This window comes from Vombatus ursinus, unplaced genomic scaffold, assembly GCF_900497805.2.
Source record: "Vombatus ursinus unplaced genomic scaffold, bare-nosed wombat genome assembly UNPS02007284.1, whole genome shotgun sequence".
Lineage (NCBI taxonomy): Eukaryota > Metazoa > Chordata > Mammalia > Diprotodontia > Vombatidae > Vombatus > Vombatus ursinus.
The window spans coordinates 10,231,659-10,244,858 of NW_020947062.1; the positions used below are offsets into that span (position 1 = coordinate 10,231,659).

A 13,200-nucleotide genomic window follows, 5' to 3' on the forward strand; every position below is an offset into this window, starting at 1 on the left:
CCTTTCATCTATACTACGCAGTTTCTTATAATCCTTTTGTTAGAGGCTTTCAGTGTCAAAGTAATAGTTTGCCATTTCTAGTTTCTATTTTTATAGCATTTTTGTGGATGAAAGGAGGAAATAGGTGCTATGGGAAGGGCACTCCTGAAAAAATTTCACTGGCATTGTCTTACTTTACTCTTGAAATAAAACCACCTTGTGAATTAAATGAGGCAGGAATTATCTTCCCCATTTTATAGAAGAGGAAACTGGATCCCACAGTGATGAAATAATTTGCCAAAGGTCTCTGTCTAATAAGTAGTAAACCTGAAATTTGATCCCAGGGTTCCTGACTTCTAGAACAGTGGACTTTCCAGTGTATCACACTGTACCTCTAAAACTATCAGTAGGGATATGAAACGGATAGTGAAATTTCCTAATAAGTGCCTTAATAATTTGGATTTGTGATGAGTTTTAGACCTTGAGAGGAATTTAGAGATAATCTCATGCAAATCCCCTATTTTATTTTATAGTATATTATTGCCTTTTTATTTTATCACTTCCCAACATTCTACTACTCCTACTCCTTCCTGACCACCACTACCATTGACCATATCTGTATTCAAAGTATCAAGAGAAGAGAAATATGTTTCATCATCAGACCCCTTGAAATCGAGTAGTCATTACATTCATCTTAATTCAGATGTAGTGTTATTCTTCTTTATGTTATTGTGTCATTTCATTGTATATCTTGTTCTGTTTTATTTGTTCTGTGTCAGTTCATAGGAATATTTTCAAGTTTCTCTGAATCCCCAGTGATTGTTGTTTCTTATGGCACAATAATATTCCATTGCTTTTAGATACCACAATTTGTTCTGGCATTCCCTAATCAATGGGCATCACTTCCCTTCCAAGTTCTTTGATATCACAAAAAAATGTCACTATAAATGTTTGTAATTATGAGACCTTTCTTCTCTGTCTTTGACCTGCTTGAGGCTGTAGGCCTGAGTCAAAGGATATGAACAATTTAGTCACTTTTCTCCCATAATTATAAATTGTTTTCGAAGCAGTTGGACTAATTCATGACTCCAACAACAGTATGTGTGCCTTTCTTTCTAGAGTCCCTCAAACATTTACTATTTCCAAATTTTATCATCTTTGTCAATTTGTTGAATTGAAGTAAAACCTGAGAGTTGTTTTAATTTTAATTTATCTAGTTAGTAATTTGAAGTGTTTTTCATATGACTGTTGATAGTTTTCATTTCTTTTTTTGAAAAATCTTTGCTTGTGTCCTTTGCCTGTCTCCTGGGGAAGGCTTTTGGTCTTAACTATGTGTGTCATTTCCCTACATATCTAGAATATCAGACTTTGAAATCTGATAGAATTTTTTTTTCCTCAACTGATAGTTTCCCCTCTTCTCATAGCTGCATTGATTTTGTTTATGCAAAAAAAAATTAATGTTATGCGATCAAAATTGTTTTCTCTTTCATGATCTCTTCTGTCTCTTCTTTGGTTAAGAATTCTCCCTGGCCATCATTATGAAAGGTACCTCCTTCTGTTGTCCTCTTAATTTTTTTAGGTGACCTCATATTTAATTTGTACCTGCACCATGTATATTATAATTACAGGTACAAATTAAATGTGAGGTCACCTAAAAAAATTAAGAGGACAACAGAAGGAGGTACCTTTTATCCCCAGCACGGTGCCCTGACATGTTCATAATGCTTAAACAAATGAATTTTTCTGCATTTTTGCCAAATAACCAAATTTTTCTACTAGTTCTTGTTGAATAAGGAATCCTTTCTGTAGTTGTTTATTTGCAACAAATTGAGTTTATTAAACACTGGGCTAGTGGATTTGGTTGCTTCTCAGTCTTTGTTTTCTAGTCTGTTCCAGTCATTTATTTATTTTTAAATGCATATTAAATAGTTTTGATTATTATGGTATTTCAGTAGTTTATCTGATAGTCCTAAGCCCCCTTCATTTTTAAAAATTATCTTCTTTGAGATTGTAGGCCTTTTAGTCCTACAGACCAATTTTGTAATAATTTTGTCTCATTCTATAAGGTAAACCCTTGGTAGTTTGGCTGTAACACTACTTCTATAAATTTAGGTGGTATAAATTTGTTGGTGTGATCCAACCATAAACAATGAGTTTCTGTTTCAGTCTTCCTTTATGTACCTCCTCCTTATGGTACCTTTATGTGCTTCATTTTAAGAATGAGGAAACTGCTGTTAGAAGATGAGATAATTTGGCCAAATTCACATTTGGACCTAGAATCCAGTGCTCCCAATTGCTAATCTGTTTCTGTTTATGCTATATTATCTTTACTATATATGTGTATATGTATATAGTTACTGGAAGGAAAGGGATAGGGCACTTGCAACTCTCATGTAGGAGATAGTTCTTGAGTGAGCCTTGAAGAAAGCTAGAGATTCAATGAGTCAGCATTGGTGAGGAAGAATTGTATTAAAGGCGTGGGGAGATGGAATGTCATATACGTACAAGAAACTATAAATAGGTCAGCTTAACTGGGCAGTAAATACAGGAATCAATCAACAAACATGAATTTATTAACTGTTCATTATATTTCAGGCCCTGGGGACACAAATACAAAGAATGAAACAATTCCTACTCTTAAGCAGCAGAGAAAGAGAACAAGGACATACACAAATAAGTGGAAAGAGAATAAATACAAAATAATTAAATATAAGGTAGAGAGGGCACTAGCAATTGGGGAGATTGTGAGAGCTTACTATAGGCGGCATTTATGCTGCATTTTGTAGAAAAAGATTCTATGAGATAGACATGAAGACTAAGTGCATTCCAGGCATTGGGGACAGCCATTGCATTGACATGAGATTGAAGATGGAGTGCCATTTGAGCTAGATCATAGAGTGTGGAAATAATGAACAGTGAAATCGAAAAGATAGGTTGGGGCTAGGTTGTGAAGCATTTTAAAAGCTAAAGAAAAGAGTTTGTATTTGATCACAGAGAGGGAGGCACTAGAGGTGATTGAGGATGGGAGTCACATGATCAGAGAGGAGTCCTTTTGCAGCAGAATGGAGGATGGATTGTAGGAAAGGAGTTAAAGAACGGAAACCAAATTAGGATGCTTTGCAGTAATCTAGGTGACAGATGGGGCCCTGAACCAACCAAGGTGATGATTCTATGAGTATGTAGAGACTGGATATGAGAGATATTGTAGAGGGAGAAAAGGCAAGATGTGGTAATTGATTGAATGTGTAGGGTGAAGGAGAGTGAGGAGTCCTCGATAACACCAAGGTTACTAACCTGATTATCTGGAAAAAATAGTGGTACTCTAAACACAATTAAGGAAGTTTGGCAAAGGGGTAGATTTGGGGGAAGAATTAGTTTCTCTTTTGGACATGTTGAATTTTGATGTCTCCAGGACGTCTACTTTGAAATGAACAGTATTCAGTTCTTTATGCAGTATGGAAACTCAGGTGGAAGACTGGGTCTGGATATATAGAAACCTGTGAGTCATCTGCAAAGAGATAATATTTAAATACTGGGAGCTAATTAAGTCACAAAGAGAGAAAATGAAGAGACAGAAAAGATAAGGACCCAGGATAGACCCTGAGGAGACACTCACTGTTAGTGAGCATGACCTGAGGAAAATTCAGCAGAAGAGAATGAGGAGTGATCAAACAAATAAGAACAGAACCAGGAGAGAATAATTTCAAGAAAACCAGAGAAGAGAAAATAACCAGAAAAACAGGGTGGTCAGATGAAGGCGGGAGGTCAAGAAGGATAAGGACCAAGAAAACACCATCATATTTGGCAATCAGTACATCATTAGCAACGCTGGAGAGAGAAATTTCACTTGAGGGATGGAATCAGAAGCCAGATTCTAAAAGGCGGAATAGTGGAATGAGAAGAGATGAAGCAGTGAGTACAGTCAACTTTTTTCTAAAAACTTGACTGAGAAAGAGAGGATCAATTTGTTGGCTTAGGTTATTGTCCTTTGTTCTCAAAGAGGAACAGAATGACATCACTGTGCTAGAGTCATGTAACAGAGTGTCCAACTTGGCTTATCAGACCAATTCAAGCTCAGAATGCTCTATCACAGGTCAGGCACAAATAGTCCGTGTGAACATTTGGTATGGATTCTCTAATTTTGTGCATCTCACATTTCTTTTGAGCTACTTCAATTCTGTTTTGCTCATAGAGCATAGAACCTTCTCTGATGAGGGCACACTGTGCTAGGCAGTCCTGTGCCAGTGTCTCCCATGTCACACAATAAATTCCAAGAGAGACCTTGAGAATGTCCTTGTATCGTCTTTTCTGACCCACCATAGGAGCCCTTGCTCTGTGTGAGTTCTCCATAAAATAGTCTTTTTGGCCAGCAGACATTTGACATTTGAACTACATGGCCAGCCCATTGGAGTTGCACTTTCTGCTGTTTGGATGGTTGGCATTTTAGTTTGAGAAAGGACCACAGTGTCTTATATCTTACCCTGCCAAGTGATCTTCAGAATCTTCCTAAGACAATTCAAATGGAAGCACTTCAGTTTCCTGGCATAGTGCTGATATATGGTCCAGGTTTCACAGGCATCCAACAATGTATGACATTAGTCTGAGTGGATGGTAGGATCTAGTGAAGGTTTTTTTAAGAATGGGAGACATTAACTTGCCCTTTGGCATATTTGAAGGCAGTAAGGAACTCTAGTAGACAAGGAAAGGTTGAAAATGAGAGTGGAGATGGTTGAGATTTCAGTCTACTTGAGAAGATAGTTGAGGACGAGATCGAAGGTAAATGTAGGCATATTGGCTTTGGCCAGGAGAAAGGTCATCTCATTGTCCAACTATAGGAAAGAAGGAAACAGTAGGATGTGCTATCAAAGAATTTTAAGCTGAAGAGAATGGGAGAAGGAGGAATTTGTGATTAATTTCCCAAATTTTATTAGTAAAGTAAGAAGAAGCAAGAGAGAGTCAGGAAAGAGGGAAGAGAGGTGTGTTTGGGATGCTTGAAGAGAGAAATTTTGGGGAATGTGACAAATAAAAACTCTGAGAGACAGAGTTTCTGGTTAATTAATAATCAGTTTATTAATTAGCCTAGCTGGCAGTTAATAAATTGATGGTCATTTCTCTCCATAATCAAAGATGCCAAGGGATACCTTGAAATGCTTTAAATCCTTCTGAAAGCAAACTACCCTGACAAGTGAAAATCAACCCTGATTGGTGGGCATTTAATGAGGAAGTAGATTAAAAGTCTTCAGCTCTTCCTGCTGAGAACATGGGTTGATCATAAGACTCAGCAGCCTCAAAGCATCTGGGCAGGAAAAGTCATCTCCATCCAGACCTCTCTAGCTAGTTTTCTACTTTATGAGCTGGGTTGCCCTGAACTCTAATGGAGGGTATCAAGGACAGGGGGTTCCTCCTCCAGGCAAAGGCTTTCCCAGACTGTATTCTGTTTATATTCTAAACAGAAATTAGGTCTCCCAGTAGGGTGAGGTCCTTCCCACCTAGTTAATGAGCCTTAAGGGCTAGGAGCAAATCTCATCACTCAACCATGCCCTTCAGAGATTAACTGGCCTTTTCAGGAGCTAGATTTTAACTGAAATAAAAGGAAAAGGGTGTATCACAAATTAATAATTAGTTATTAATATAGTAATATTAATTTCTCTAGGAGTGAGGTAGGGACTCAATTAGGAAAGAATAAAAGGATTGTCTTGCCTTCAGCAGGGGCCCATTTGACACTGGATAACATGGATTTACATAGTATACATAGTCACCAGGGTTATGTAACTTTACAACTAGGTTGTGCTCTGTTTTAGCAGCACTTGAGTGAGATTGGGTTTTGGCAAGAAATTAGTGGTGATAGAACAAGATGGAAGGGATTTGAGGATTGATAAGACTATGGTGTCAAAGTGGTTGATTACAGGGTCAGTATTGGGAAAGGAAGAAAGTAAAGTCAGAGCAGGAAGTTATGGATAGATAGCAGAATGTTTTTGATTAAGGAAGTGAAACACCTATGGGTAATGATGAGATCCAGGGCATATGACTGTCTCTGTGTGTGACTGAATTGAAGCAAAAGAGGTCATGGGATTTAAGGAGATTCAGGAATTGGGAGGTTATGGGAGTTTAAGAGAGCATCAATACCATGAAGGCTATAGTCCCCTAATATATAAGGAGTTGAGGAGTAAAGGAAAACAGTGACACAGGTGCCAGACTTGTTGAGAATGATCACAGTAAAAGCAGCCAAAATTATCTGAATAGCATGGAATAAAAGAGAACAATGTACAACAAGCCTGTAAGGGTAGGCAAGAGCCACATTATAATTACATTATAAATTGCCAAGCAGAGGAGCTCATTTTTTACTCTAGAGGTAAAAGGGAGCCCTCTAGCCTTCTTAAGTAAATGATTGACATGTTCAGACCTGTGCTTTAGAAATCACAACTGGAAGACTTAGGGAAGGCTTCATAGAGGATGTAGCATCTAAGCTGACTTGAGGAAGCAAATTTCAGGTATGTGAGCCTTGCCAGAATAAATGCATGAAGAAAGATAGAATATCAAGTTTGGGAAATAGCTCTTAGTTTAACTTATCTAGAACATAAAGTATTTGAGATGTCTATAAGAAATAAGACTGGAAGGGTACATTATAGGCAGATTGTTGAGGATTTTAAATTGGTTGCTGCTAAAGAATTTGTGTTTTACTTGAGAGGGGATATAGAGAGCCACTTTGATTAGGGAAATGATACGGTTAGACCTGTGCCTTAGGAGGATGATTTTGGCAGCTCTGTGGAAGGAATATTAATAGATGAGAAGATTGGAAGCAGGACGAAGCAATTAGGAGGCTTTTGCTGTGGTTCATTGAAAAGGTGTGGAGGGCCTGAACTAAGGCTGTGGCTATGTGAAAGGACAGGAGAGAGATATGAATAATGTTTTTGAGGTGGAATCAACAGGAATGTGGGAATAAAGGAGAAGAGCTTAAGAGTGACATCAAATAGGAACAGTTTTATGAGAGTGCACAAAAAATGAGTGGAAATAACTCTAAATAATCTGTAAAAATAGACTGGAACCAGAGGTCTTTAAGTACCAAACAGGGAATTTGAATTTTATCCTAAAGGCATTGAGGAGCTGCTTCTGCTTCTTCTTCTTCTTCTTCTTTTTTTTTTTTTTTGGCTAGGCAGTGGGGTTAAGTGACTTGCCCAGGGTCACACAGCTAGTAAATGTTATGTGTCTGAGGCCAGATTTGAATTTAGGTCCTTGGGAAACCAGGGCCAGTGCTCTATCCATTGTGCCACCTAGCTGCCCCCCATTAAGGAGCTTCTTGAGGAAGGTGGTGACATGTTCTCATAGTATCATTATATATTTATGTAAGTACTTTAGGAATATCAATTTGGCAGCTGTGTGAAGATTGAATTGGAGAAAAGGGACATTGGATATAAGAAGACCAGTAAGGAGACTATGGAAAAAGTAAAAAGGTAGTCTAAGGAAAAGGTAATGAAGGCTGGAATTAGGATAATTGTGGTCTGAGTAGAAAAACGAGGATGAATATAAGAAATGTTTGAGTTAGAATGGAAAACATTGGCAATTGATTAGATATGGGAGCTGAGTGAGAGTGAAGAATTAGGAATGATCCCTGAGTGTTTGGAAGAATGGTAGTGTCCTTTATAAAAATAGGAAAGTTAGGGAGAAGAGTAGGTTTAGGCAGAAAGATAATGAGTTTGGTTTGGTCCCTATTGAGTTTGAGGTGCCTATGGGATATACAGGTTGAGATGTCCAGCAAGTAATTAGAAGATCCTGGACTAGAGTTCAAGAAAGAGATGCAGCCTAAATTGGTAGTCATCTTCATAGTGATGATAGCTGAATCCATGGGAGCTGATAAGATCACTGAAAGGGAAGAGAAGAGGGCCCAGAATAATAATTGTGGGACATAGATGATGATCCTATGAAGCATATGCAGAGGGATCAGCCAGAGAGATAGGAGGATAACCACAACACGGCAATGCCATGAGAACCCAGGGAGGACAGAATATTTTAAAAAGAGGGAGTGGGTCATAGTATCAGATGCTGCAGAGAGGTCAAGAGAAGTAAGGACTAAGAAAAGGCCATTGGTTTTTAGCAGTAAAGAGGTTATTGGTAACCTTGGAGAGAGCAATTTTTGTTGAATGGGGTTAGTAATTCTAATGCAAGGGCTTAAGAAGTAAATGAGAGAAGAGCAAGTGGAAGCAATGAGTATAGTCAGCTTTCTTCCTGGAGTTTGTCTGTGAAAGAGAGGAGAGATATAAGATGACAACTTGAGGAGATAGAGGATCAAGTAATACATTTTTTAAAAGCTAATAGAGACCTGGGCATTGTTGTAACTGGCAGGGGAGAAGCCAGTGAATAAGGAGAAATTGAGACCTAGGGACGTGAGAGTACGATCAAAGTACCTGAGAAGGGGTGATAGAATCAAGCCACAAGTTGGGGGGTTCGCCTCAGTGAGATTGGCCACCTCATCCTCTGAACGTGGAGGGAAGAATGGAGAATGATTTTTCAGGTAATTGAAAGCATGCCATTGGAGAGTGGAGGAAGCTCATGACTGTCGTCCTTCATTTTTTTTTTTCAGTGAAATACATAAGCCAAGGACCTTTTTTTTCTTTATGTCTTTTTTTATTAATTTATTTTGATTTATCAACAATCACTTTCATAAGCTTTTGAGTTTTAAATTTTTCTCCCCCTCCCTCCCTAAGTAGGCACGCAATCTAATATAGGCTATACATATACATTTCTGTTAAACATATTTTCTCATTAGTCATGTTGTAAGGAAAAATTAGAGCCAATAGGAAGAACCACCAGAAAGAAGAAACAAAACAGAAGAAAAAAAAATAGCAAATAGTTTGCTTTGATTTGCATTCAAACTCCATAGTTCTTTCTCTGGATGTGGATAGCATTTTCCATCATGAGACCTTTGGAGATGTCTTAGATCCTTGCATTGCTGAGAAGGGCTCAGTCTATCAAAGTTAGTCATCACACAATGTGACTGTTACCGTGTACAATGTTTTCCTGATTCTGTTCACTTCACTCAGCATCAGTCCATACAAGTCTTTCCAGGTTTTTCTGAAGTCTGCCTGCTCATCATTTCTTATAGCACAATAGTATTCCATTACATTTATATACCACAGCTTGTTCAGCCATTCCTCAGTTGATGGGCATCCCCTCAATTTCCAGTTCTTTGCCACCACAAAAAGAGCTGCTGTAAATGTTTTTGTGCATGTGAGTCCTTTTCCCATTTTTATGATCTCTTTGGGATACAGTTCTAGAAGTACTATTGCTGGGTCAAAAGGTATGCACATTTTCATAGCCCTTTGGGCATGGTTCCAAATTGCTCTCCAAAATGATTGGATCATTTCACAACTCTACCAACAATGCATTAGTGTTCCAATTTTCCCACATCTTCTCCAACATTTATCATTTTCTGGTTTTGTCATGTTGGCCAATCTGATAGGTGTGATGTGGTACCTCAGAATTGTTTTGATTTGCATTTTTCTAATCAATAGTGATTTAGAGCATTTTTTTCATATAACTATAGATGGCTTTATTTCTTCATCTGGGAACTGCCTGTTCATATCCTTTGACCCTTTATCAATTGGGAAATGACTTGTATTCTTATAAATTTGACTTAATTCTCTATATATTTTAAAAGTGAGGTCCTTATCAGAGATACTGGTTGTAAAAATTCTTTCCCAGTTTTCTACTTCCCTCCTAATCTTGGTTGCATTGGCTTTGTTTATGCAAAATTTTTTCAGTTTAATGTAATCAAAATTACCCATTTTGCATTTCATAATGTTCTCTATCTCCTGTTTGGTCATGAATTCTTCTGTTCTCCATAAATCTGACAAGTAAACTATTCCTTGCTCTTCCAGTTTGCTTATAGTATCAGCCTTTATATCTAAATCATGAACCCATTTTGACTTTATTTTGGTATATGGTGTGAAATTTTGGTCTATGCCTAGTTTCTGCCATACTCTTTTCCAGTTTTCCCGGCATTTTTTGTCAAATAGTGAGTTCCTATCCCAGAAGCTGGGGTCTTTGGGTTTATCAAACAGTAGATTACTATAGTCATTGATGACTGTATCTTGCATACCTAACCTGTTCCACTGATCCACTACTCTATTTCTTAGCCAGTACCAAGTAGTTTTGATGATTGCTGCTTTATAATACAATTTAAGATCTGGAAAGGCTTGACCACCTTCCCCTGCATTTCTTTTCATTAGTTCCCTTGATATTCTGGACCTTTTGTTATTTCAAATGAATCTTCTTATTATTTTTTCTAGCTCTATAAAATAATTTTTTGGTAGTTTGATTGGCATGTCACTGAATAAGTAAATTAGCTTAGGTAGAATTGTCATTTTTACTATATTAACTCAGCCTACCCATGAGCAACTGATGTTTTTCCAGTTATTTAGATCTGACTTTATTTGTGTGAAAAGTGTTTTGAAATTGTGTTCATATAGTTCCTGGGTTTGTTTCGGTGGGTGGACCCCTAAATATGTTATAATGTCTACAGTAATTTTAAATGGAATTTCTCTTTCTATCTCTAAGGACCTTTACTGTAAGTGGTGTGGAGAGGTGGTATGAGTGGCTCTAAAAGAGAAGGTTTGGAGTAGCTGCTATGAGTTAATATGATATTTTAATCAAGGAAAAATAAAAAGATTCACTTGCAATAGGGAGAGTCCATTTGAAATTCTGTAACATCAATTTGTAGTGGGTATGTGACTTTCTCAAGTGGCATTCTTCAACATGAAGGTAGGAGCATAGAAAGCTGCTAATGGGAGTGATTTCGGGATGTAATTTGGAAAGAAATTGATGGTGGTAGGACAGTGGAGCAGAGATCCAAGGGTGAAAAACAGTATAAAGTTGAACTGGAAATTAAAAGGTCAAGATTTTGAAGGGAGCAAAATGAAACCAGAGCAGGGGTAATGGCCTGGAAAAGCAAGGAGGAGCAAGGAGGGATAGAAGACTAGAGATTATAATAAGGACAGAAGATAGATCTAGGAGGGATGAGGGACCAGGAGAGAGGACAGGAAGTTATGATCAAATAGGAATTGTGGAGGTGGAGGGAACACATGGCTGGTGATGAGATCAGGATCATCATGTGACTGAGATGGAATGAAAAATGAAGATCATAGGAGTACAGGTGACTGAAGAACTGGTGGCATAGGTTTCTGAGAGTCATCAAGATGTAAATTGAAGTCCTTAAAAATAAAGGCAGGGGTTATGGTAGAGAGAAAGATTTTGAAAAAGAGAGAATGCCTGCAGGGGCAGGAAATAAGACACCAGGATCTGAATAAGGTGATATATTTGGATGGAGGACCAGAGGAGAAATAGTCATAGGATCATGGAAAGAGGGCTTAGAAAGGTCATCTAGTCCAGCCCTTTCATTTTAAAGAGGAAGAAACTGAAATTTAGGGAGGCTAAGTGACTTGCCCAAAGTTGAACAGAAAGTAATCATCAGAGATGCAATTGGAACCCAGATCCTCCAATTCCACAGAACAATGCTGCAGGGAGGAAAAGTAGATAAATACTATGCCACAATAGCTGTGGTGACTTTCTGATCTTTCTTGGCAAAGTGGCTATGTACTTTCCTGCTTTAAAACAATTCCATTCAACATCATCGTATTAGAAAGCATAGAGAGAGGGTGTAAGATCTACAGGGATGGAAGGAGTTACCATATTGCCAAAATAATTAATCCATTGAAGTCTTCACTTCAATTTCTAAACTTCCAGGACCAACAAAGCCCTGCAGGAGTTGGGAGGTCCAAGGAACTGCTGAGGGGGGATGCTGGAAGATGAAGAAAACTCTCTTCTGACCAACTGGGCCTGATCTGAAATGACCTCAAAACAGGAGATTATTCTCTATGTGGAAGGTTTTACATGTGAACCTCTTAAGAATTAATAATCCAAGAAGATTAAGCTATAATCTTGATTCAAAAGTAAACTACCAACCCAAGTATGATTGATGTAAAATGGAAAGCACTTGATAAGTTTATTTTTATTAAATGTACAAAAAAAAAGAATTTCATAAAAATATCTCTTCAATATATCTTAGAACTTAAGTCAAAAGAAGAAATTGTTTACTCAAGTAACATAATCAATTTAGGTGCTTTTTTAAAGAGCAGCCTAAAGTAACACAATGAGTAACAGTAGGTAGGAGGAGGGCTTGGAAGTAGTAAGTAGTAAGGAACAGGAAGGATACTTGCTTTCCACTCCTGGTTCAGTCAGTTGATAAGCAATTATTAAACACTTAATCTGAGCCAAGCACTGGATCTACAAAGAAAGGCAGAAGTTTGGTTTCTGCCCTCCAGAAGCTCACATTCTAATGGCAGAGAGAACCTGCAAGTAGCTTTGTATGTACAAGATATATCCAATGTAAATGGGAGGTAATCTCATAGAGAATCAGTCAATATTTATTAAGTATCTACTATGTGCTGGGCATCTTGTTAAACACTGGGGATACAAAAGGAGGGAAGACACAATCCTTGCCCTAAAGGAGCTAAGGCAAACAAATATGTACAGACATCCTATATACAGGATAAACAGGAAGTAATCAACACAGGGAAGGCACTAAAATTAAGAGGGATTGGAAAGGCTTCCTGTAAGAGATTGGATTTTAGTTGGGACTCAGAGGGAGCCAAGGAGGTCAGTAGGCAGAGATGAGGAGAGAGAGCATGGGGGACAACCAGAGGGAAAGCCTGGAGATAGGTGTCTGGTTCATGGAGCAACAAGAAGGCCAGTGTCACAGGGTTGAAGAGTATGTGACAAGGAAGTAAGGTATAGAAAGGAGACTGTAAAGTTTTAAGGGGGCTAGGTTATAAAGGGCTTTGAATGCCAAACAGAATTTTGCTTTTGATCCTGGAGGCATGGGGAGCCACTGGAGTTTATTGAGGAGGGGGGTGATGTGGTCAGACCTGGAGGATGGATGGACTGGGGAGAGATTTGAGGCAGGCTGTTGTAGTAGTCCAGACATGAGATGATAGAGCCTGCACCAGAATGGTGGCAGTGTCAGAAGGGAGAAGTGGGCCTATTGGAGAGATGTGGCAAAGGTGACATTGACAGGCCTTGGCAGCAGATTAGATTTGGGGGTGAGATATAGTGAGGAGTCAAAGATGACTCCTAGGTTGTGAGCCTGAAAGACTGGAAAGATAATTTTGCTTTATACATTAATAAGAAAGGTAGGAGGCAGGGAGAGTTTAGGGGAAAAGAATGAAT

At 38.2% G+C, this 13,200-nt stretch overlaps 1 protein-coding gene across 3 annotated transcripts in view; it reads left to right on the forward strand.

Annotated features, from left to right (window-relative positions):
- The window catches only part of TECPR2 (tectonin beta-propeller repeat containing 2), a 145,532-nt gene that overhangs the window by 104,711 nt on the left and 27,621 nt on the right, over nt 1-13,200 (forward strand). The window lies entirely within an intron of this gene.